The following is a 27,727-nucleotide window of genomic DNA, read 5'->3' on the forward strand; positions in this document are numbered from 1 at the left end:
AGTGCTGAGGTCAAGAATACTTGAACTGTATCCCCACTTCATGACCTGGCCTCCTTTCCTAAGGGAGGATCATAAATTGAGGTTGTTAATGTCAGGATGCTAAGAGGAATATCTGGGCCTACGAGAGAGGATGTAACGTAGAGCTTCAGGAAATTATTTGAAGAGTTTCATAATTTGTACACAGGAGCCGGGGTAGCGTAGCCGGTACAGCGACTGGCTATAGGCTGGATGACTGAGGGACCGGAGTTCGAGTCCCTTTACCTTTTTACCATAATTTTCACAATTCATCAAATGTAATTAGGGTGATTCAAAAACAGTAAAAGAACAAGGTATAAAGGAGTTGGGTTATGAGGAACACAAAATCTTAGTCGTCAGACCAGAAGAGTAGAGTACAATTGGGAAACTTACGCCTAGCTGAAAGGATAATATTAAAGCAAAATTTAGGAATGTAGCTTGCGTCTGTGAACTGAATTCGCATTGGGCGGAATAGGAAAGGATGGTGCGCTTTTTAAACACGGTTATAACCTAGCAGATCCCATAAAGCGTAAGATATTTGATCAGTTTACTGACTATCATCTTCTCAATAGACTTAGGTATTTAATACATAACGGAGAATTAATTACCGACGCTATAAATCGTCGAATATAGTACGTTATATTGGTATTTAAATTCCGTAGGGCTTTCGGTGAAGACGGTCGCGGCCTAAACGCTACTATATGCTGCTTCCGTATTTACCTGGATGTACTGGAAAGTGAGTCACGATATCTGGTCTGTCGCCAGAATTCGTGTCACAGCTCTGCCAGTTTCACGGTGACAACTCAGAGTTTCGGCAAGTAATCAGATAATGTAGGCCGTCCATTTAGGTGAAGAAACACTAAAAGATCTTCCGATTACAGGCCTAACAGGTGTTACAGAAGGGCGACCGTATGGATCCAAGATGCTTTGATTTTATGAAGGAATCAGATTTCATCTCCCTTCTTTTCTCTATAGCCCTTTGGACCTTGGCCGCGTTTTCAGTCTCTTAATCCTATACATAGTCGATAGGACTCACTAGGCGGGGGCTCAGCCCGTCGCAAAGCCGCTAACTACACACAGAGTAACATAAACACGGAATAAATGCAAGCAGATATCCATGCCTTGATTGGGATTCGAACCCACGATCCAAGCGTTCGTGCGAGCGAAGGCAGTTCATGTCTTAGGCCGCGCGGCCACTGTGATCGGTACTTGAAGAACACAGAGGAACATTAATTAAAGAAATTAGTGTTCTTTGAAGTTCTTTAGAATACCAGACAATGAGCTTAGCCCGTAAACACAGCAATCCCGATTGTTATACATCATCGTAAAAACCCTAATTGCAGTTGTGTCTCCATCTTTAGGCGAGGAGAATCCTGATCCAAATGAATCGTTTGAAAGAGCTAGTCTTCGCCAATGGGTCAGTGTAGCTCAGATAAATAAATTCACATTTAATCCCTTTGAAAATAATCCTGAAACATGTGCAACTGGGAACACAACCAAAGCGAACTGATATTGTTAAAAGGAATAGTAGTGAAGTAGGTTGGAAGGATATTAAACTGTTTAATACAAGTGTGTAATGGCGGAGTTCGGTATTGGCATTGTTATTCCATTAGTAGGAAATTACATGGTTCATATGGTCTTCCTATTAATTCACAGGTGAATACTGAGGATCTGAAAGAAGAGGAACGTTGAAATTCAAATTCGAGGCATCCGAGGTGTCGGCGACAGGTGACTGCTGGCGATTAAGATGGCAGCCAGAAGTGTTGATTGCAGTGTCGCGTCGGTAGCCACCCCTCCATGATACAGCCCGCATACATCACGTGAGTTCCGTCTCCTATTTATCATCTTATGGATAGATATGCCATTACATTAAACCTTGAAACACACAAAGCCTTAACCGTTCGAATCGTTCTAGAATATTCTGTGTGTGGTGACGTGTGCAAAGTTACAGATTCGCAGCTGTTTCCAAATCGTTACTCTTTCGGGAAATCAGTCGAAAGCGGTGCTATTTTATTGTTACAGAGATTTAGAAGCCCGATTAGTTTCTTCGTCGCTTTCCTTATTTCTAACTCATTTAGCTTACAAATCATCTCAAATCTCAATCTAAATAGGGTACGAGATATCGATAAGACTCTCGCCAGATATATAAATCGCTGCAGTGATCTGCTGATGCTGTCCGAATCCGTTGTCACCGTAGTTACGGTCCTATGCGTTGTGCTGCCATCTCTGAATAACTGTAGTACTCAGAATTACTGGGTTTCCGGACTTTGTCTTTCTTCCGGTATTCTAGAAAGTAGAAGACACATCGTTTCGGAAACTTCATCTGTTTCCGTCCTCAGGTGGGGAAGGTGAAACACCTACTCTGTTGGGTCCCTTAGGAAGAGCTAATCTGAAACTAGATTGGACCAATGATTGATGTAGGCTCATTTTAAGGGACCCAATAGAATAGGTGTTCCCCCTAACCTGAGGATGGAAGCAGATCCAGTTTGCGAAACGTGTTTTCTGATTTCTAGCATACTGGAAGATTGGCAAAGTCCCAGTAATTATGAGTGTTATACACCATCGTCAGAGCCTTTTAGAATCCACTCTAGCACTCTTTACAGAATGGTTGGTCTTAAACATTATAAGGGTAATGAAGTTTTAATTTGTCTATAATAAAGCGCTTATGATGTCCGAAGTTTGTGTTACCGATGTCAGCATATCAGGCTGCGAACCTTTGTGGCGCTCTTTACAGGACGTTCGCGCTAGTAAAGATTCCAAGGATAATAACCAACTAATCATTTTATAATACAGCGTCAGTGGTGTCTGAAGCTGCTATTGTCATGGCTCATGGTTACTGTAAAAGCACAGAAACAGAAGGCAAGTTGACTGTATACTGCTGCTATCTATGAACCATTGTGGCGTTGCTTACAGAGCAGCTTGGCCATAAGCAAGAAAGAGACAGGTTATATAGTGCAAATATTTTCTGAAAATAAATAACAGAAAATAAAAATATACGTTTGAAACCAAGTAACAAGTTCCGAGGTTGCATAAAGGAAAATATTACGCACCGTTGTTAAATATATCTAGTCAGTTGGCTCCCGACTGACTGCGCCAGAGGAAGACATCGCTGTTGGCATGCTGAACCAGTTCCAATCGGTCCTCATCGTCACTGTCTGTTTCTATAAGATCCTTCCTAACGATGACTTTGAATTAATTGTCGGTCTTCAAAATGGATCATTTCCAAGAGGTTTCTCCATTAAAACTGTGTATACAGGCATTCCTTGTCTCTCCGTACTAGCAGCATGTTCTGGCCTTTATAATGACAGTACGTACGTCTTGGCACCTGCATGCTACAAGGCTCCTGTTTGTGTAATATCCTCTCTTCCTCACCTACTTTATTATTCTTTGGTCCAAATACTTCTAATTTATGTGCTTTCTTGAAAGCAAAAGACCACATTTCATTCTAATGAAAAACAGCTTGCAAAATTGTTATTTTTTATATCCTAATGTTTGGCATTTTGCGAAGTATACGGAATAATGAAGTGGAGTGAACGTTAGTCGCTGGCTTCCCACCGCGGCGGCCCGGGTTCGATCCCGGGTGTGGTCAAGTGGGATTTGTGGGGGACAAAGTTGCGCTGGGGCAGGTTTTCTCCGAGTACTTCGGTTTCCCCTGCCAATCTTCATTCCACCAATTGCTCCACAATCACCCTCACCTATCATCTGGGGCTGGTACAATAGGCCAGAAGTGGCCGCAGTACAAGGGACTTAGTCCCACCCCACTAGCAATAAAAAGAATAATAATAACAAAACCTAAACTGAGGCTCGATCTAGAACTAGAACTATGCAATAACATAACACAGGTAACATGATAATGACATAAGTCAGTAGTATTTAGCAAAGGAAAATGTATCCTCAAGGGAGATGTTATGTTTATTGGAAACGTCCAGAGATTTGCAGATGTTGTTTGCAGCCATGATACATCTTGTTGAAGGGCTTAGTCTTGAGACATTACTGACGTTAAAGGTAGAAAAGTCTTTAATTTGCTTATTGGATACACGGAGACCAACAATATCTTTAACAGAACAAGAGTCAATTTTGTTCTTGAAGACGTTAATCAGAAATAAAGCGTCAATATTTTGTCGGCTGGAATAAAGCATTTTAAAGTGTAAATAATAATAATAATAATAACAATAACAATACTAACAATAATATACTTACTTATGTAAAAGGAGGTCGCTAGAAGGCGATGGAACGGTTGCAGTACTGCTTGGACTTCTCATGCACCCAAGATAACTGTAACATAAGTAAGATATACATCTCGTTAACATCAAATGTATGGTTAATTTTCAAGGCATGTTTTCTGCATCAAAATCTTACTGATCCATCACCCCAGCAATACGAGTATATATTGAAGTTTAGAGATTGACTGACTAATTCCGTGAAATATAGTTCTTCTCGAAAAGCCTGCAGTCGATCATCTGCTTAAGAATTTCCTTCCTTTTGTGGAACCCAAAATAGCGTTACAGTGCTCACAAGTATTTGCCACAGTACCCTGTACTGAATATAGTACACACCCTCATATTTTCGTTCCTTAGAGTCCAATTTAATATTATCCTCAAGTCTACACTAAGATCTCCTAAGTAGTACGTTCCCTTCCGCTTGCTCGGATAATATTTCGTATGAATTTCGCTTCTTCTCCGTATGTGTTATATATTCCGCCAATCTCATCCTGCACTATCGGCTCACCCTAATATTTGGTGAATGTATTATGACCGTAGCCGCCGGTCACGGTAGCCGAGTGGTCTAATTCATGTACTGACTTCTCTCGCTCGGAAGCTGAGATCGTGGGTTCTAATCCCACACAAGATATGGATGTTTGTTAGGTGTACGTGTTTATTCTGTGTTTGTGTTGTCTTGTATTTAGGTAGAGGCCTTGTGATGAGCTGATTACTCGTCCAAGGAGTCCTGCCGTCTGTAAAATGATCATGAAACTGAAAATTAAAGGCTAGGGCCCAAGGGGTCTGTAGAGTCAGCAAAAGAAAGAAATATGACCGTAGCCTACATTCTGTTGACGAGACAGATCGCACGGAGGCCTATTAAAAGTGGCGCTACAAAAGTCGTGAGGCGTATAAAGGATCCAAAGACACGCTTCCAATGATTTGACAGTTGGCACAAGTGCGGGTATATCCGGCTCATCAATAATCATCTTCGTCATCACTGCGACCTGGTGAGCGCATTCGTGAGCTGTTCCTGCTTCCATTTATAAATAGAAGGTCGATATTGTAATTTGTCATGTAGACCAAATCATTGCGCTACTTGTGCTAGTATGCTGACAGAAAATGATAGATCACCCTTGGTTTGGTCTCCAGCTGTCAACTGTTTTGATTTTTACACCTAGAACCAACGGTAAGCGAGCAATGCGGGACCAGTCAGTCCGTCAGCGTGCCCTGCTGGCTGCGACTGAATCCCACAATCCAAGATAAGCAAAAGGAGACGCGCGCGCAAACACGGACACACCGCGCCCTAAAGTCAGAGTTGCTAGGGCACAGAGGTGTTCTAAACGCCACATCTTATTCCATGCCATCACAAGACAACAGGAAAAACTTTCGAAAGTATCGTAAGCAACTTATTTTTTTGCTAATAATATGTAACGACTGTTTAACATTACAGCCCAACTATTTTTTTTTCCTTGGCACTACAGCCCCAGTGGGCCTAGGCCTACCTCCATGAAATTCTCCGTTCATTTTGGTTTTTCTAGATCTAGCACATTCGGTAGGACTCCTTGGGCGGGTGATCAGCTCGTCGCAAGGCCTCTACCTGTAGAAAAACACAGAAAAACGCACAAAATCATCCACGCCCTGAGTGGGATTCGAACCCACCATCCCGGCTTCTGAGCGAGCGAAGACGGTGCATGCCTTAGACCGCTCAGCTACCGTGACCGGCCTCCCAACTATTTAGTCTGTACTTATTATTACGTCTACTTACACAATTATTTGTTTACACCTGCCATTTGCTGATATACGTAACTTATTAATTATATTGTATCAGCATGAGTGAATAATAGTCTTAAATAGCATAAAGTGTTAACAGTTGCCAGAATTCAGAAAGTGTGATTTAATTATGCGTACTTTAGAGATAGTTGGACCCTAAAGGGGAATATTTGTACCCACGAGAGAGAACGTAACTGAGGGTAAAGAAAGTTTCATGATGAGAGCTATAAAATTTGTATTCATAAAATATATATACCGGTATTTCGTATAATTAGGGTGAAGTAAAATGTGGTGGGCGGAACATTCAGAACTCGTCGGAAAAATAAAATTGCATACAGAATTTTTTCTCTCAAAGTCAACATATCACGCCATTTTTGTGTTGGACACTTGACAGTCGCCATGCGACAGAGTCGCAGAGCCTGCCAACAAAGAGAACCTTCAGAGCCACCGAAGACTGTGTCCCCACACATTGCGATGGTGCGATTATGGTGGATCTCCAGTGATTGCTCTGTGTGTAGGAGACTCTAAGTTATGTGAAACATTTCACACTGCTTGACTGTCTAAATATATGCACGCATTTAATGTAGTCACGCCATAATGGTGGCCCTGTCATGATGGCTTGGTGTACAGGACGCCTCCTCAGTGTCGCTTAGTCGGTTGTGCATGAAACAGGGGCTGACGGCTCAAAAGCTTCCGATTAAAACGGTAACAGTGCAACCGCCTCAGTAAACATGTCGAACACTTAAAGAGAGATACTTGTTGGTTCATAAAAAGGTAGGCTGTGTTCTATTGGCCGGTTACAGTGGCCGCGCGGTCTAAGACATGAACTGTCTTCGCTGTTGGGGGGTGAGGGGGGGCATAACACTAGCAAGGTGATCTCATAAACCCGCTATTATATTTTCAAAACAAGGAAAGCGGTATAAACATTGATATGCAGTTCTTGGTTTAAATATCAGGCAGCATCTTACCGCGCCAGGAGAGCTTTCAGTCTTTTAATAACAAGAATACATTGGTAGTCGTTAACAAAATACATTAATGTATAAATTCGTCATTACTGGAAGGTCAGTGAAGCGTCAAGTCCTGTCTTACAAACACGACATCTGTGAATTCCAGAACATTTCCATACTTAGCAGCATGTTAATATAACGTTTGTCGGTTCTCTTTCAGGTTACTAATACTAACCTTCAGGAAGTGAGGGAACATTTTAAGTGCCCTCCCTCCCTCCCCTTCAGTCATTCAATTGTATCAACAGTCATGTGGTGGCATAGATAGCCTGCCTCAGATACACTCGCCAAGTTTCCTGATGTAACGTCGGTTGTCTATAATATGTATAAGTTGGCATGTTTCTTTTTGCCTGACTGATTTTTTGAATAATTCTTGTAATTATCGTGAGGTGAAGGAACAGCTGCCAGCCGAATACAACGGCAACAGATAGCTATAGATAGGCAATAAGCTGGCCTTGCAAGCCGTCTGTCTCACTTACTCAATAATAGCAAAACAGACACAGACAAATATAACTGCTAGGGGGAAAACAGGGATGGAAGATATGAGAAAGAGACGGCAAGATTACTGTTATCGCAGACTTTGTTCATATGAGACGAAAAACGTTGGGAATTAAAAATAGCGTGGGGCTATTTCTTCGATATATCTACGGTCGGTGCAGTTAATAGACCCTGAGAACGTCAAGGGTATGTCATGTATTCCTAGAACCTGGAAATGAACATCACTGTTTCTTGAAGGTGAAGCAAAGGAGTGAAGCGTGTACTAACAGTGACTTGTACCATTCCTCCATGCTTTTATGACAGTTATTATTAGTATGGGCAGGTCCGGCTCAGTAGAAGTCTATAATAACTCGCTACAGGCTTCATGACTCCGGTTCGACTCCTGACAGCGTCCGAACAGGCTCTGAGGCTCACTAAGCATTCCTCTTCAATGGATAACAGGTGTTCATTCCCCGGGTTTAAGGCTGTCGGAACGTGAAACTTACAATGTACATTCTTAACAATACCAGGTAACCTGTCAACTCGTAGATATATTGTTGTTGTTGTTGTTGTTGTTATTATTATTATTATTATTATTAACCCGAATTGAGGAGCTATTTCGAGGAAATAGCGGCTCGGATCTAGAAAACCGAGAATAACGGTCGTGAGGATCCGTTGTGCTGACCACGCGACACCCTCTATCCGCTAGAGTTTGCACTAACTTCGCCGACGGTCGCTCGGTCGGTATAGTTCGCTTGCGGACTACAGGTCACGGAGTTTTTTTAATATTATCCCGTGTGGAGGTGGATTAGAATATTTCACCGCAGCCTTGCAAATCAGAGAAGGCGACGAAAAGCGAAGCCGTTGCCTGGCGTTATAACTGAGCCACCCTGTCACTGAGGGACATAAATACAGAAACCTGGACCTCTAGGTTGGGTGTTGAACGCAAGGCTCTTTAAAAATTACTACTGCGAAGTCCAAAGAAGTGAAAACCGGATGTTACAAATGACGACGGAATTGACAAGTCTGGCAGAATCTTCTATGGAAGGCTATGGCTCAGAAAAAGCTGTTTGCCAATTATTATTATTATTATTATTATTATTATTATTAGTAGTAGTAGTAGTAGTAGTAGTAGTATCAGCAGCAGTGAGATTAGTAACTATGGGAAAGTAAAGAAAGTATTCTTGTGCTTAATTATTTAATTTCTATGCCATAAAGACATATGAGGGAGTGGAGGTTTAGCTCCACTACTGTTGATTTAGGCACTAGATGGAGCTTCACGCCCAGGCAGCTTTACCCACGGGGAATTTGCCCCCGGTGCCCGCTTGGATAGGAGGTTGGCTGGGACCAAAAGCTATCTGGACGTGCAGACCGACTCCTTCTAGTACTCGTAGTATCTGTAAGCCTGAGAGACTGTAAGCTCTCCATTATCACGTGAGGAACGAGATTTTGTACCCATGCTCGGTGTCTCTGTGTTTTTCTTTGTCTTGATATCTGATTCATTAACTACATGTACGAGAAAACATATGCTTACGTACCTATATAACGTAATGTATCGGATTTGTTTACGAATTTGGACCGTTATTATAAATCCATCTCGACACTTGACTTTGCTGGTTGCTTTTCTCTTAATTATTAATAATTCTGTGCACTCATTTGTGCAAGAAGTGTTTCTGAAATCACCAACCGTTCTATTTAGTAGCGGATATGCCCCACTAATTCATAGCGGTACTCAGATCAAACAGTGGCGATGTATTCTGCGGTAGATTCGGAATGTTTCATTTGTCCTATTAAATTAATTAATTTCACATAAACATAAGAACGTTAGCAAAAATAATTTTATCCACTGAACATTGTTTCATCATCTGTCTTGTGTACACAAATCTGCTTGCTCAAGATATGATTCACATGGCCATGGTCTGATTACGCATCATACAACGGATGATATGCACCGGTATGGAACACACAGAAACTGTGCAAGCTATGTACTATAACGCGTGTTTAAAATTGCTCGGGCCCGAACTGTTGATCTCGTGACGACTGTTGCAGGTCATGAGAATGTTATTCTTCGTTCACTGCGGATGCGTCACTGTTCACCTTATTCTTACAGAATCTGTTTCCTCCACTGTTGCGCGGCCCATACCTTCCTCCCAGCTATGATCCTGATGAAAGTTTGAAGGTGGGGTAAGAAAATGAAGTTACAAGTGTGCGGAGACAAGACCTTGAAGAGAACATTAATGTGTAAGAAATAGAGAGAAATTCAGCTAGTATTTGCTGTGACAAACCAGCGAGATTACTTGTAACTATAACTGAAGAAATCTGTATTTCTTCCAGAGAGAAAAAGTGATATATACGTATAATGATTAGTGTAACATACTTAATTGCATAAAAAGACGAAATTCGCAAATTACCAGAACACTGCAAATTGACTAAACCATATTACAGGTTAATATTAGAGTCAATTTTACCGACCACATAACATATTTTTATTATTATTACACTACATGTTTCGACCTCAAGAGGTCATCCTCAGGTGTACGAACACAGCTGTATAATTACACGCAATGATATTTGTAAAATTGACTCTAATATTAATTAAATACACAACAGGATGCAAGAAACAATTAAAGTCATATTACAGGTTATTCCTCAAACAATCGACAGTTATCATCTAGTCAATTAAGGAATCCAAATGTTCATTACCGTCGTAACAAAATGTCCACCATTGGGCTGTTTTATCGGTTCACTACAATTCTTAATTTTTAGAACCACCTACCTTTACGTCTTTCTCTCTTCATTGTAGGTATTACTGGCATAATGCATGCTACATGTCCCTGATCTCATCCTTATTGATATCATCACGCTAAGGATATTAGGTGCACAGTACGAAGTTATTCTGGCGAACTCGACTAAACATATATGTATATTTAGTCATTGGAAATTGACAGCAAAGTCTCTCAGTGTCTGCTACTGAGTTGTGTAAAGTCAGGGTCAAGTTTACTTAACCGTTCCTCTGTTATTTGATGATACAGCTTCAAGGAAGCTTGTAACAGCTTTCAGTATGGAAGAAATACGATAATCGTATAATCGTCTGAAGTAATGAGAAGTAAAGAGTAAGAGTTATAGCCTGTTTCAGGTCTATTTTGGCATTCATTCGGAGGAACTGAGGAAAATATGAAATGTATTATTTAGGGTAATCGGCAATTCGACCAAGATTCAAAGCCGATGATTTCCAAATAAAATTCCAGAGAGAGAGAAGCATACCAACCTGATTTCTGCTACAGTAAGTGGCAAATATTTGTTTGCATATTTCTTCAGAAATGAGTATGTTTGGGGGGAATTGTGTGCACGCCTACAAAGAGACATACATACTTTAGCAATTATAAGGAGCCGGGATAGCGCAGTCGGTATAGCGACTGGCTACGGACTGGACGAAGGATGGGTCGAAGTTAAGTCCCGGTAGGGTCAAGAATTTTCTCTTCTCAAAACAGTCCAGACCGGCTCTAGGGTTCACCCAACTTCCTATCCAATAGATACCGGGGACCCTTTCCTCGGGGGTAAAGCGGCAGGGGCGTGAAGCTGATCATTCACCTCCTGCTAGTACCGAGGTCAAGAAAACGTGGATATATACATTCGCTCCCCCCATACGCCTTCATTTGTTGAGCTTAATTCGTTGAGTACAGGGACAACTTTACCTTACTTATAATGAACCCCAAAATGGGCAAATACCACATTACTTCGAATATAAGACGCCCTCGAATGTAAGACGCATCCAGTTTTTTGAATGTGGGTTTCAGGAAAAAATTAGAAAGGCGCACATTCTTCAAATTTAAGACGCACCTAAATTTTGCAACAAGAAAAAGTGTGTAAATTGTGTGTCTTATATTCACAGTAATAGGGTATTTCCTATGCTACTGTATAACATTCACAATGGTACACACGATACACATTACTTAAAAACATTGGTACTTTTGCTACGAATTGATGTCATGTTAAAGTTAAGTATTGTACTTGTGATTTTTCAATAATACAAAGTTTCTATATTTATGAAAATATTCTAACAAAAATTAATTTAACACAAAAAGAATACAGATTATTAAATTCTGTCAATTGGTTTGATTTCTATACTCCTTTAACAATACATAATAATAATAATAATAATGAAAGGAACTTCAATATGCTAAGCTGTATTTCAAGGCAGAGTGACATGGCGTGATATTACAGGGAAAACAGTAACAGAGCAGTAACAGTCTTTCATTAGACCATTATCTAAAACTCTGTGTCCGCCATATTGGAAGCTAGCGTGTTATGGACGTGTTAATCTCCAGCGATCCGTGGTAATCTACACGTGGGCATCGTCTGATGTCCATTGGCCGCAGCAAAGGTAAAGTCGAGTTCAGTCACCATGGCTACATCCGGTTTATTCCTACGCTATGAGGCGAGAGAAAAACGAAAAGGAAATTGTAACCGTTGCACATCAACGATTTCGGAATTTTAAAAGTTAAGTATGAATGTATAAGGGGTGGGCCTTCTTGGTCCTTGCACCGCGACCACAGTGATCTATTGTGCCTCAAAAAGTTAAGTAAATATGTAGACTATGTGGTTTAATGTGTGTTTTAGTAGAAGAGGAATAGAAAAAATTATATATAAGTCCTACCGTTTTTAAGAATAAGATATTTCGCTTACTGAGAGAAAGACCTGGTTACAAAACAAAGCAATCAGCATTCTGCCACCTTCTTCCCCCCTTGACCCTTTACTCTCTCTCTCTCTTCTTGTATTTTCAATTTTGGTTTCCAGTTAGTGTTATGGAATCGTTCGAAATGTGGCAAAGTTCATATTTTTGGAATGACTGTAAAAGATAAAAAAATTTACTTTCTCAAAGAAGTTAACAGCTTATTAAAATAGTGGACTTAAAACCTGGATAAATGAAATTTATTATTAATGAAATTAATAATGCAATTCAAGTTGTGACTCTGACAATATGTGTAATGTACTGTTGCAAGTCTGTTTACACTACGCAGAGTCAGAAATTCTGATTATGTAGGCGTGGCCATTACATTCATTTATTGCTATGTTTATTTAAATAAATAGCAAAACATATAAACTAATAAGCCACGCCACATAAATTATTTCTTATTGTAGCTTATTGAATATTAATCAATTTCATAAATATTTCAAGCAGAAGTAAATCTTATTGACACGTCTTTTTGTGAGTTTTATTTTATACGATTAAATATTTTGGAGAAAAAACCTTAAAAATCAATGTGAGATTTAAGTTTCTGACTGAGATGATTATATTCAAGGATGACATCGTGTGGTCTGGTAGAAAAATTCACTATGCTTGTTACTCTTCAGCCTTGAAAATGGAGACCATACACGGTACCTACGAAACACCGACAAACTTCTACCAGACTACTCAGCGTCAGATCCCAGAAGACAGTAGGACCTGCAATTGACGACGTCCATTTCGGGCTAAAAATGAAATTGTAACCGAAGCAGTCGTTACGTGCTAAAATTCCATTGTGTCACAAACACTGTTGCCTAATTTAGTATAAATCCGTCGATTAGTTTCGGACATGAAACTTATCGACCGTTTGACATGATCTCCCTGTTCGGTTCATCTTAAGTAACTTATTCAAAAATCGGATTATCTCTTGTAACTTTCGCCGTAAGATATTAAAAATTGAAATATTTGCATTATGTAGCATGACTAGCTGCTGAGAATATTTTGACCCAAGAACGTTGGAATAATTTGAGACTGGAGAAAATTGCGCAATGAGGAGCTTTATAACATGTACTGCTTGTGACATGCAATTAGAATCATCAAATAGAGAAGGATGAGATGGGTAGGCCATGCGGCACGCATGGGAGAGAAGAGGCATGCATGCGAGGCTTTGGCTGGAGAACCTTAAGTAAAGAGACCTGTATTAAGACCTAGATATTGATGGGGATAATACTAAAATTGACCTTAAAGAAATAGAATGGATTGCAGTGTTCTGGCTCGGGATAGAAACCAGGGGCGTACTTTAGTGAACAGGGCAATGACCCGTCAGGTTCCATATAGTTTTGGGAATTTCTTAAGTATCTGAGCAGCTGTTGGCTTCTCAACAAGAACTCGTCTCCATGGATTGAGTTAACTAATTAAGTACGTGTGAGTTGAAAAGATGATTGGTATAGGTTCTTATATATGATTGAATGAAGAATCTGAGAAATAAGTCTGTGACGAAGGTATTGTGACATATTAGCTCAAAGCAACAATTGTGGAGTCACAACAGCCGGCCGTTACTAGGCAGGGGCCCGTAAACAACAACAGAGGAATAGCGTTTTCTGCGCAGTCCATGCCGATGTCTGCGCACGCAACAATGAAGTAAATCATGCCGTCGCTAATCAACAATTACACTTTAACAGAAAAACTGTTTCCTGCGTGGCCCGTGTCGGGACTATATAATGAGTTCAATTGAGTCTTGAAGAGCAGTTAGATAACCTCTGGGGTTCAGGCAATGAGAACAGCTGCTGTTAGAAGCTGGTAGCTGAGGCACGGGGAAAGTCCGCCTTTGGAAGCCGCTACCAAACAACAGCTAATGAAGGCTGTAACCGATTAAGAGGACCTAGTGGGTCATATAGTAATTCGTGAAGTATAATAAGGGGTTGAATATGTGTGCAATAAATCCAGCTACCAATCCGAAACCCGTCTATAGACACTCTTATCACGTGACAGGATATTAATACAATTAGTATGTAGAAGCGTTCATTTTGTATATAAATTGTGATGGCACTATTAGTACATAAAGAGCATTTGCTGGCGATGCAACGTCAGTTTAAAAGAATTTATAGAAATGCAATTACACGACACGTGCAATGTGTGGGTTCATAAATCTTTCAACGGCTGACAATTGTACAGGTCTTAAAACCGCGGGCTGGCAATTAAGACAGTCGGATAACGTAGAGTTCAAGCGATTCCTTCTACAAAACTGATTTTATTGATGGATGAGCGGTGTGATTGCGACATGTCACCTTCTAACGTTATTTATCGTCACGGAAGTAGTTACACCAAACTCCGTGCATACTCCGAAACGCACGCTCCACATTTTAAACGTTTCTGTATTGAACTCGAACTGTTACTTCTTGTCAGTCCGTCTGTTGACTGTTTTGATGGTTGTGTTGTTGGTAGGTTCATCCGGGTTTGGGTGTTTGTTTGGAATTTGACTGGTTCACAAAAATTTAAAGACCTTATATTAATTGCGAGGGGACACGCTGTAGCGTAGTTGCTTGAGGCACTATGCTACAAGCCGGAAGGTCGCGGGATCGAATCCCGATAAGGTGGATTTTTTCAATTAACCTAATCCTTCCAGCCGCACTATGGCCCTGGGATCGACTCAGCAACTAACAGAAATGAGTACCAGGAATATTTATTGGGGGTAAAAAGCGGCCGTCGTGTAAGGCTGACAACTTCACCGCCATCTGTGAGCAGATTGTATAGAAAATGTGGGAGCCTCACAACTCAATGGACCTTCACGGCCTGTTACGCGGATAGCTCGGGGGGGCTCGGCTTTGCGCAACATGTCACAATATTAATTGCAGACATTACTTTTCTTCAAAAATAATGTTTAAATTAGATTATTTTAAGGGAGGAATGTGTTTTGGCATATTTTAAGGCGATAATCTAACATTTAGGTATAAAAATATAGAAAGTCCCATCTCGATGGCCGGCACATCGGCTGAACCTCGAATCCAGTGATCGGCGTTGAAGGGATTCAAAATATAAAATTGTCTCTACGAATATTCTTTCTTACATGTTTTCAGTAAAATGTCGGTAAGACGACAGTGGATCCCTCCCTAGTCTTGTACGTATTGCTTATGATTTTTAGCATATTTTCCGTACATGATTTAGATATTCCGGTTTTATTCCTTAGTCTTCAATTGTTTCTCCATTTCTAAGATTGATTTTTACTTATATTTCTTCAGGAGCTTATACAAAAGCATAACAAATCTTGAATCAATTATGAATAAAGAAAGGCAAAGCTGTCCCTGTAACAGGCCGTGGAGACCCATGGAGTTCTGAGACATCGAGACTCTAGATATTCGGCTCACAGATTGCGGTGAAGTTGTCAGCCTTACGCTCCGGCTGCCCTTTACCCCCCAGGAAGATTCCTGGTAGTCATTTCTGTTAGAGGCTGAGTCGACCCCAGGGCCATAGTGCGGCTGGAAGGATTAGGTCAATTAAAAAAAATGCAATGACCTCATAGGGAAATGAAAACGTGACCTTCCATCTTGTAGCATAGTGCCTCAATCAACGAATAATGTATGATAAATCGTTGTGGCCTAATTTAACCTTTCAAAGACAAGAATTGCTACAATAAATTATTTTAAAGTTAGAAACTCTGAATTTTAACGACATAGTATCTCCGTGTGTTTCGTGTGATTCTGAGAATCATCGGTGATTACTTCCTTAACATCATAAAATGATCGATCTTCGTAATTGAGACAAGGTGAATTTTATAAACACTATGTAGATGAATTTTGGGCTTCGGAGGATTACAGTAGTATTTAATCAATAGTAAAAGATAGAGTTGTAAATCCCATCAGGGAATTTTTATTATTATTGAAACGGGGCTCATAACTATCATTACAGAAATAACTACTTCAATATACCCCTTTAATATTATCCTATCTAGCTATATGTCTCCAGATTGGCCTCTTCCCTTAAATTTTTTCCGTCTTATATTGTTCAGATTATCCCCATTTATTTCGCTTGGATCCTGTAACCACTGAAAATTGACTTGTTTCTTTTGGTCTAATAATTCTGAGCATCTTTCATCGAACCATGGCTTATGCTTCCTCAGTTCAAAATAACCTAGACGTTCTTTGGCTGATATTCTGATATTCTGATATTCTCTCTAATAGCTTCCCAAGCTCTATTAATATCCACCTCAGCGTTTAAGTTTTCCAAAGCTGCGACCCTACGCATTTGAGATTTCAACACGTTACTGCTCCATACACTCTTCCTCGTTTAATTTCTTGAGATTGAACCTAAAGAACAGGCCAGGATTAAGTCAGTGTAATAATATCATAATAATAACATTAACAGTAATCATCAAAATCTATATTTTACAAAATTTTTCACGCAAATCTTGAAAACTTTATTGCGAAATCTTCTATTGTCATTAATTTTCTCTGTTGAAAACATTTTTCATATAGGGTCCGGAAATATTTCATTGCGGGAAGGAAGGCAGTTTCTGCTTGACCCCTCTCATTTATAGACGAAAAACGAATTTGCATGCTCTGTATCCAAATTCCCAGTTGTAACCCTAAACAAGAATGAAGCTAACTAACTCCATGGAGAAGGCCGCGCCATAGCTAAAGCTGTTAGTCGCTGTCTTCCCACCTCGGCGGCCCGGGTTTGATCCCGGGGTCTGGTTAAGTGGGATTTGTGATTGACAAAGTTGCGCTGGGGCAGGTTTTCTCCGAGTACTTCGGTTTTCCCTGCCAATCTTCATTCCACCAGTTGCTCCACAATCACATCTGGGGCTGGTACAATAGGCCAGAAGTGGCCGCAGTACAAGGGACTTAGTCCCAACCCACTAGCAATGAAAAAGAACTCCATAGAGAAGCGTACTTCTTCAGAAGCTGAAATTTTCACAACTGTTCAAGAATTTGTACGCCTTGTATGAACCAAATATTCATCATTGGATCATGTTCAGACTCAGACGATACTAGTCAAAATGTGACGCCAAAGCTGAAACCCAAAATAGTATCACGTCTATTAATGACTTTTAGACGTAGTTTGGATTGGCGGATCTATTTACTGGATATTCACACGTCGTAAGTACAAGTCATTGTAACACGCTGAGGATAACTGTAACCAAAATACACACACAATTGCAACATTCTCAAGATTTCTGTAACTATAACACACATGAAATAACGTCTTCAGCACTTCAGATACTCAGCTGCCTCCTGAACTCTCTTCGTCTGACCGCCTCACACACAACTCTTCCACGGCATGAATCCATCCTTTGCTCTCACCTGGCCCTTCAGCCAACTGCGTATCACACTGTTTCCAGCAGTTGCTGTTATCGCGTTCATCCGTTGCTGTGCTTTCAACAATTCCTTGCCGTGGATTTCGGCTATAAACAGTTACATTTATACTGCGTGTAGTGAACCATAGTAACTAGAACCGTTGTGTAGCAATGGACGCCTATTCTTGTAGTGCTTGGGAATGGGTTCACCTAGCCGTTGGCTGGCAATGAACGTTTGCTCCGAATTCACTATTCCGGCCCTCATGCGTCATGTCACAATAGACAAAATTAACAATTACAGTTATTCCTCACCTCATCAGGAGCTAGGATAGCGTAGTCGGTATAGTGACTCGCTACTGGCCAGACGACCGAGGGGTCGGAGTTCGAGACACTGTAGGGTCAAGAATTTTCTCTTCTGCACTTCATCCTGACAGCTTCTGAGGTTCACACAACCTCCTTTCCAATTAGTACCGGGGCTCTTTCCCTGGGGGTAAAGCGGCCGAGGCTTGAAGCTGACCACTTACACTCAAACTAATGCCAAGGTCAAGAAAACGTGGATCTATACATCAACTCCCTCATATGCCTTCATGCCGTAGCGCTCAATTGATTAAGCACAGGGATAAATTTGCCTTTTACCTCAACTTATCATTGTTAGACTTACACCAGTACAAAAAGTTTATCTTCCCATAGGTTGAAATAAAAGAACGTATATATGATTTTCCTTTCTCATTTCGGACGTTGTTTTTCTAGACAACTTGTATTACCTTTCTTCCACGGTCGTGTAACTGCGGAACTATTCCTTAATACAGTATGGTTCAGTGAGTCCACTGCGATGTTGTTACGCTGCCGACTGGCGGTGAGGCCATATCCGGTTACAATTAATATTACCCTTATAATTAATTCTATTACTTACAGATCCGTGACGTAGAAAACCACGTATAACGACCCCTTCTGGGGGACTTTTTAAGTGAGATTATAGAGTACTGTCACGTGATAGAGTGACTACAGACGGAGTTTGGATTGGTGATCGTATTTATTGGACACTTACTCTTACAAATGACGACGGCAGGCTCATTGAGGTACACACTTCAGAGATCACTGTAACTACAGCACACATAGCCGTTGTTTGGTAGAGGCTTCCAACGGCGGGCGTTCCCCTTTCTCTGCGTTCCGGAACTCTCTCCAGCCTCAACTAGCAACTTGTCTCTTATCGCAACTGCAACTCTCAATCTACTCAACCATCCAGGCTACCTCACACCAACTTCCTACTCTTCTAATTGCCGCCTCAAAACTGTCTCACAACAGCAGCTGGACTTCATTATATAGCCTAGGCACGGGCAGCACAGAAAAGTCTCTATTATTATTATGTGTTGCAGGTGGAAGGTGTCCACAGAGCTGTTCCCTAGCAACGGCTGTTGTACTGTCACCTGTTTACATAGCTCCTACTTGGCAATGGGTCTACACGTCACAGTAAACATTTCGTTAAATACAGGATATCTTTGCCTAATATTTCATAAGCTACAAAGTGATAAATTGTTATAACAAATTTCTTGAAAACCTCTTAGTTACTCAGTCAATCAACAATATCCACCCTCATACAGAAGTCGCAACGTTGTGATAGTGATCACAAAAGACAGCCAACTGATCGTTTCCTGAGCCACTTGAATCTAGTCCCCACCTGTACAGCTCATGTCTCTGAGATAATTTTTCACATCCTCTCGTCTACGCTTGGATCTTCCACGTGACCCCTCTTCTTTAAGCCTTGTCTACCAAATTTTTAATTTTCTTGCAAAAAATGGAATTTATACCGTGTAATGTAGGTGAAATATAATATTAAAATAGATGTTAGAGAAGTAGGATGGGGTGGTATGGACTGGATTCATCTGGTTCAGGATAGTGACCAGTGGTGGGATTTTGTGAACATGGTAAAGAAACTTTGTGTTCCATAAAACGTCCGGATATTCTTGAGTACCTGAGCGACTGGTGCTGTCTCAAGAACTCAGCTCCGTGGAGTTGCATGCACTGAAGTAAGGACAGCGTTTTGAAATTCTTCTCTTCGGCTGATGTCAAATTTAACCGCAGACACAGTCAAGTACGTACAGATTACGGGGTTGCTTGCCTCGCCAGCTGCTGAAAGAGAGGAGGCCCGTCTAGTCAACCCTAAGACTGGAATCATCTTAATTCTGCATTTAGTATGTAGAATTAAACCCACAGAATGAAGATTCTGTCTTATTGCAGATGTGGACAGTGTCTCTCAACTGTCATTTTGATCAACATCCAACTGGAAAAAATTTCTCGCCACTTCCGTCTTGATCCAGTAATAATATTTCTAAGTGATGAAGTCTGCAGTCTTTAGAAACCTAACTCCTCCGAGCAGAGTTCTTGAGAAACTACCACTCGTTCAGCTAATCAAAAAATTATCCGTCAGTATTTGTACCTGAAATTTCTTTACCGTGTATACAGGAGCCCAATATTGAATCCTGTTCTGGGCAAAAAGAACTCAGTGTCCACAACCTCATGCCCTAAAAAAACTCCGTGACTTTAGTCCACAAGTGAACTATACCAACCGAGCGACCGCCGCTTGTCTGCGAAGTTAGTGCGAACTTTAGCGGATAGAAGGTGTTGCGTGGTCGGCGCAAAGAATCCCCAAGGCCGTTAATTTCGGTTTCCTAGACCGGAACCTCATGCCCTATCTCCTCGAAAATCAATTTTAATATTATCTTCCCTACGACATCTACGTATACCAAGTAATCTCTTTATTTAGGATTTCCAACTGAAATTTTGTCTCTCTATGGAGTGGCAATGAATCAGTCGCTGGTCGTTGACACGAGGCTCTTAGATTCGACTTGGATCGTGTTTCTTGGAAATTAAACTCATTGTATACATACTGGAAAATGGACGTAAATATTTGAAAAATATTAAGGTGTAAAGCCGTTAATTAAATGTTTATAAGGCGAGGAATTTGTGAATTGGAAGACGAATGTAAGGTGACCACATCAAATATACAATGGAGATGGAATAGATTTATAAAATTTAATAAATATGGCTGATTCAGGGCACATTTATCGTGTCCTTATGCCAGATTCTCTTGTCCTCATACATCCCACCATTTCTGTTCCTTCCGCATGGTTTCTGAATGTGGTCCGTACAATATTAAAAATCGACAGGGCACGTAGCTCAGGCTGGAGAGACAGAGTATGAGTGCAAACTTCTGGTGCAAGAACTCCCTAAAACGGTTACTTGGAAGACCAGAGAGGAGATGGAAAGATAAAAGTAAGATACAGTTGCCAATGGCTGGCTTTGAAACAATCAGTATTGAAACCTCAGGTTCTACTAATTTAATTATTTAATTAGTAGTTGGTTGTTTAATTAAGTAGTTAGTAAGTTAGACTGTTATTTACTCAGATTATGAAGTGCTTAGTTAGCTATTTACAAAGCGAATATATGTTTTAGTTAGTCAACCAACCAGTCAATTGCTCAGTTATTTACTCGGTTTATTAATTACTCACTTAATTATATTTAGTTCGTCAGTGAGTTTTCAGTAAATCAGTCAGTAAAGTATTATATTATTTGGTCAGCTAAATGTCTAGTCACTTAATTTGTTATTACTTCGTTACTTATTTACGTTTTAACCAGTTCTTTAATCAATCAGTGATTAGCCCAATACTAAGTTATTTAATAAGTTTGGCGTCCAGTTACTTAGTCACTCATTTAGTTAATCAATCGATTTTAATGTGTTATTTTATTGGTCAGTAACTTAATACGATAAGAGACGGTTAATTAATTCTCTTGTTCTTTAATTACCTATATAATTAATCAATCAGCTTCTTACTCAGTCAGTAAAATAATTGGCTTACGTAATTACTTACTCATGGAGCTGAGCCCTTCTTGAGGAGAAGCCAAATCTGCAGCTACTCAAGAATTTCCCAGCATTTTATGGAACCCGAAGGTTCATTGCCGTGGTAAAAAGAGCCCTCCACTGTTCCCCATCCTGAGCCAGATCAATCTAATCCACAACATCCCATCCTATCTCTCTAAGATCCATTTAAATATTGTTCACCCACCTACGCCTTGGTCTTTCCAGTGGTCTCCTTTCTTCATCCTTTCCCACCAATAATTGGCTATTTAGTCGATTAGATTTTTGATTAGTCGGATGGTATTTTCAAGTGACAAACGTTCCTCCTTTAAGTTGTCCGGAAGTCATTTCACACGCTTCTGTTTTTTCCCCGGTGGTGGCGTGAAGACGTGTGTTTCTAGAGTGTGGTGTGGGCTTACAGACCTCGTAATTTAATTTTTAATGAAACTTTTAGCCTTAGTTGTTGAGCCAGCAGCAACAATTCTTAATGTGAATAACGTCGGATTCTATAGCAAGTCGCTGCTTGTTGCTTGTATAATGGCATGAGCAAAAGTAAAAATGGATTTTCTTCTTTTGGCAATTAGAGATTTTGCGAGATATCTTGCAATAATGAAAATTTACGCTACTCATGCAGATAATAAACAAACCCCAGACTCCTCCTGCACCCCACCACCACCACCAACATATTTTTTAGCCTTTTGAAACTGATTTTAAGTACAATATGAAAGTATGGTTTGGCTTCAACCAGATCACAATTAGATCCAGTGGTGGACTCCTGTCGAAACGGCAGTATCGTCTGGGATGTGAGCCGCAGAGTGTGGTAGAAGTTCAGTGGCGTATCGGAGGAACGTACTATCTCCATCTTCAGGGTCAGAGCGCAAGCCAAGCTAGCAAAATCAACAAATAAGCAACAGTTCCTCCGAAATGTCGGTGAATTTCCACCAGACTACACGACGTCCCATCCCAGAATATAGTGCTTGTCGCAGTCACTGCTGTGACAACATGAAATCCAAGAATGAATGTTCGGGTTCCATAAAAGAGGCTTAAATTCCTGGTCATCTGAGAGAAATTAGCTTCTTCTGTTTAGCAGTTAACTGATAAAGACTCTTCCCCCCAAAGGTGTCTTCACCTTGTCGTGGTGGTGGGGCTTGCGTGACTCTGTGACCTGGAGAGCTAAGCCGGCGGTAGTTCAACTACCGGTAGGGTCACCCATGCCAGAAAAGTCAGAGGATACAATCCAGACTAAGAGAGATATATGGTCCTCCAAGTTGGGGTTGGGCATGAGGCTGACAATCTCATTCCGTAAGAAGAATTTGTTCAGAAACCTAACAACCAGCCTCGGGTCATCATGCGTGGGTCCATTCCTATGGCAGCAGGCACTGGTCGTGGAGACTGGTTGTAGAGGCGGCCAAGGCTCACCCAGGGCTGTAGCGCCGAGTGGTAGGTAGGTAGGTAGGTAGGTAGGTAGATAGATAGATAGGTAATCAGACCCTTCGATGTCGTTCCCACAGACCGCGAGAAATTTCTCGGACCACTCGAGCGTTATGATCCTGGGTTCATAATTCGCTCGATGCGTGGATGTTATGGTCTTTCTCCGGTGCCTTGCTTAGATGCCGTCTAGCTTTCGTCTGATTCTCCGTCAAGATGTCCCGCAATTCGCATTGCTCTCCGTTAAGAAAACTTCTAGATAAAGACGTCCACGACTTCAGCCGCACAATAACGCCAGTGAAGACGAACCCCAAAATGCTTGTAAAATCCAGTTCTTCTGCTCCTGATTCTAAAGCATTTCCTTAATCCGTTACATAGTTCTAAATTCCTCTAGACCGCAAAGTTGAAAGGCATGTCAAATATAAAATACAGATTCAGTTCGTCAAAGTTAATGTCTAACTGTTGTTGTTTCAAAGATACTTCTAAACTCTTATATTATTACATTCTTATTGCAGTAGGTACACGGTAATGCGGAATTAATTAATCCGCTTTTTTATTGCCTGTCTTGTCACTGAGCTCTACATAAACAGGTCGAAGAATGGGATACTGTGGTAGGAATCCTCATACAGAATAAAACTGTTAGACATTCACTCAGCCGAAATAAGAAGCCTAATTACCTGGTAATTATCAACTAACTAATTAACTGACATCAGAAATAGTTACTCGCTTACGTAGTGCTAATTAATGTTACGAGAAATCCAAGTCTAACAAGCAAATTGGACAAATGCTCTAGATGTTCAGTTCATTTCACATTTTTACAGCTACTTTCCCTTAGATTCATTTTAATAATATCCTCCAGTCTGTGTCTGAGTCTCCTAAGTGGCCTTTGAAAGGGCTTGTATCATTTGTTTTACCCATGCATATCTCTGGGCCATTCTGTATTTTAATATCGGAAGCAAATAATGCTAATTATTATTTCTCATTTCATAAGTTTTTCCATTCCTCTGGAACATCTGAGGTCTAAACATCAAAATTTGTTTTGGGTTCATAATTGGAAGATTTGGAGACGGGAAACTGGTTTCAAAATTTAGGTATGAAGCATCATTGAATAACAGTAAGTCCTAGCAGTGAAACTTATATTTCTTGTGATAATAAGGACTTGGCTTATTTAACAACGCTTTTCAGTTGCATAAATTTTATGGATTCACATAATTAAATATGCGTCTTTGGAAGTGCATGGAAGGAAACGGTTGTACTCTTTCAGAATATATTCCAGGAAAATCACGAGGAGATCCAGGATAGCCGGTCTACTCAGTAGAGATTCGAACCATAGACCTCCCTAATCAAGAAAAGGATCAACAGTCATTAGATTATGAAATTCGGCCCAATTATTGTGTGTACGTAGAAACAACGCCGTGTAAGTCAAAACACCTATAGGTGTAACGCCTAAATAATCAGTCGACTTGTGAGCCTGCCACAGCGATACAGCTCGACAGACAGACCTAGCCTACACACTGTCCTGCACACAACGACCTAACTCTCTGTTCCGTGCAGGAAGTCCTGTTATATGATTTATCTATGATTCCTGACCTGTACACAAGCTGCTTAATTTGATTTTCTCGAAATCCTTGCATAAAATCAGTATACTTTTTAAAAATAAATGCAAAGGAATTCAAAACTGTCCTTGCAAATATAGGCCATCTGCTTGTATGTCTCTTTCTCAATACAAAAACTCTACTATTTTCATCTATTATCAGTTCCCAGCCGTCAGATTAGCCAATGTCATCACAATGCCAAAGGGTTAATCAAGCGTAAAGCTGGTCCTACTTAGGCAGCTGAATTTGCCATGCTATTCTTGGAAGTTAATGAAATGAAGGTTGCATATTAAGATAATCTTGACTTGCTTCAGTACAATGGAATTTCTAAAGGTAAGAAGACTTTTAGTTTACCTGAAAAATAACGTTGGTAACACTGAAAAGAATGGCGGATATAGACAATATGAACCTTCCCTCATTTACATCTTTCTTTGTTTTTGATTAGTGACTGTGACAGTTTTAACATTTCTGTTCCAGTGACAGAGTGCGTCAAAGAAGCGGTAGTAAAATTTATGGAAGAATGACAGTTCAGAATTCCGTTAGCCTCATGAGACACAAGACAGATAACAAGTAAATGTAAAGATTCAAGCAAGGGCGAATGAATGTTAATGGTGTGTGTTTATATGCTGACGTTAATGAACAGATCTATCAGCATATCCGGGACAGTCGAAGACTTATCACTGATGAAATTGCGTCTGAAATGAGCATCAGGCATGGGAAAAATATAGTGCAAGAATTGTGAAAGGTCCAATTGAAAATGATCATTGTATAGGAGACAAATTCCGTCTTAAGTGCAACAATTTAATTGTAGTTCTTTCTTCTTCCCTTCTTCTACACTACATGTTTCGACCCTAAATGGCCATCATCAGGTGTATATTCTTACGTAGCTGCTACACTACCCGTAGTTTAAAATTTAAAATCACCAGTCTTTCCAATTGTATGTATAAAATCTTTGTTAACCTACACGCGTCAATTTGATTTCTACACTTGGCAATTTTTTAAAACTTCAATTCAAATTGAAATGTCTATAATTTTTTTCTGTTCTATTTCTTTTTAATTTTTAAAAATTTTAATTTTTAAAAATTAAATCTTATTAAATTAAATTAAATTAAATCTTAATTTTTAAAAATTAAAATTTTTCTCGGGGTACACGCCCTATGTCTATAGTGCTGCAGCGGCCACTTCTTCTTTTATCGCTGATCAGGTATTGTTCTGTGTAGGCTCTGTGTGTGTGTCGCTGCCGAAACATGTAGTGTAGAGGAAGGGAAGAAGAAAGAACTACAATTAAATTGTTGCACTTAAGACGGAATTTGTCTCATATACACTGATCATTTTCAATTGGACCTTTCACAATTCTTGCACTATATTTTTCCCATGCCTGATGCTCATTTCAGACGCAATTTCATCAGTGATAAGTCTTCGACTGTCCCGGATATGCTGATAGATCTGTTCATTAACGTCAGCATATAAACACACACCATTAACATTCATTCGCCCTTGCTTGAATCTTTACATTTACTTGTTATCTGTCTTGTGTCTCATGAGGCTAACGGAATTCTGAACTGTCATTCTTCCATAAATTTTACTACCGCTTCTTTGACGCACTCTGTCACTGGAACAGAAATGTTAAAACTGTCACAGTCACTAATCAAAAACAAAGAAAGATGTAAATGAGGGAAGGTTCATATTGTCTATATCCGCCATTCTTTTCAGTGTTACCAACGTTATTTTTCAGGTAAACTAAAAGNCTGAGCTATGGCACGGCCTTAAGATTGTTTTTAGCTGCTGACCTGTATTTGTACATCAAAGTAAGATATTTGAAGAAGGGGCAGGTAGGCGAAAAATGTCGTTTCCTTCTAATGATACATGAGAACCTCCTTGAAATTTCTTGATTTTATTCTATATTCTGACGTTTTTGTTCTCACCAACATATATAACAGGGAAGATGGTTTCAAAATTAGACAATTTCATTACGTAACCTACTTAATAATGCAACTTAGTGTACAGGCACATGTAACTTTCGGTTTAGGGCAAAGCTTTTGTAATGTTTTTCTTCCTATGCCGATTTATTTATTAGAGAATTGAAAAAAAAAATCTGTTGATTTCCATCTCCTTATCAAGGCTTTATAGTAGTCTAACGGTTAGCGATGTAGAATCAGTTGAAATATTTGTTTTAAAATGGAAACCAAATATCCTCCCCATTCTAGCTACCACCAAAAATAAAAAGTGACTTGATGCATACGGAATTACAATACGGGAGGCACGGGGCTGTTCTGTAGTAGCAGGTAAGAGCAAGTTTTCTCCACTGTACAATATATGATTTCAGACTTTACCTAGGTACACAGTAGCTCAATACAGGCTACTACAGCAGAAGGGGGTTGGTTGCCTACAATACTCCACCCCCTTCGTATGCCTTTTCATTTAGATGTGGACCTAATATCATTTCTCATTTGTATTAACGTGGGCAGTCTATCCCCACCCATGTCCAGCGATGCATATTTGAAAATACAGCCATGCAGTTACATAGCATAATACTACTAAACCCCTTCCCCTTCCAAGTTTCTAACACAATACTGAATATTTCAATCTCTTTTGGAAGCAAAACAGGTGTATGTCAGCTCTGAAAATACCCTAAGGGACACAGGATCTACATTTCACTTCTCTTTTCCCCTTGACTGACAACATCGTAAATGAGGTTGCAAATATACTGCATAGATGCCAAGACAGAAATCTAATTATCATGCGAATTCCTGATGCCGCTACATACGATTAATTGCTTGTATTAGTAGAGTGAAGGTAATTATCTACTTGAAATTACGACGTACAAAACGAAATCATTAAAGCAGAATAGACAAATTGAGCACTGCACGAGTTAAAAATTAACTACAATTAAATAATTATCAAGATATTGCTCAAGTTGGACATTTAACTTGTCAATAGACGAAAATCATGTCCCTTACTTTAAATACTCTGTTTCAAATAAGGAATGTTTGCGTTATTTTCTAAAAGAGGAATTTCCGGGAACAACTCATAAACTCCGCTTCTTTACTGACATCCAGTCCTATAAATCTTAAATTCGTATTTACACAACATAAGAACCTGCCGAGCAACTGCAGGTTGCTTAAGAAGGACTCTGTTCTATGGGCTCAGGTAGGTAACTGACTAACATTTCTTTCAGTGGCTCTTCCAGCCCAGTCAGGGTCCTGGCCTCTTATTCAGTTCCGTAATCATTTTTCACAGACGGTAGGTCGCTTTGGACAAGTGATCAGCCTGTCACAAGGCCACTACCTAAACACAGGAGAGCACAAACATAGACTAAACGCATACGCACACACCAAACATCCACGCCTTGAGCGGAATT

The 27,727-nt window shown here is 40.1% G+C and overlaps 1 long non-coding RNA gene across 3 annotated transcripts in view; it reads right to left on the reverse strand.

Moving 5' to 3' along the window:
• LOC111868747 overlaps positions 1-27,727 on the reverse strand; it is a 295,313-nt gene that overhangs the window by 221,317 nt on the left and 46,269 nt on the right. For all 3 annotated transcript variants that reach the window (XR_004513474.1, XR_002843552.2, XR_002843553.2), the window contains exon 2: positions 4,216-4,290. This is a non-coding gene — a long non-coding RNA (uncharacterized LOC111868747). The remainder of the gene's footprint in view (positions 1-4,215; positions 4,291-27,727) is intronic.

Source organism: Cryptotermes secundus, unplaced genomic scaffold (genome assembly GCF_002891405.2).
Source record: "Cryptotermes secundus unplaced genomic scaffold, Csec_1.0 scaffold13, whole genome shotgun sequence".
Taxonomy (NCBI): domain Eukaryota; kingdom Metazoa; phylum Arthropoda; class Insecta; order Blattodea; family Kalotermitidae; genus Cryptotermes; species Cryptotermes secundus.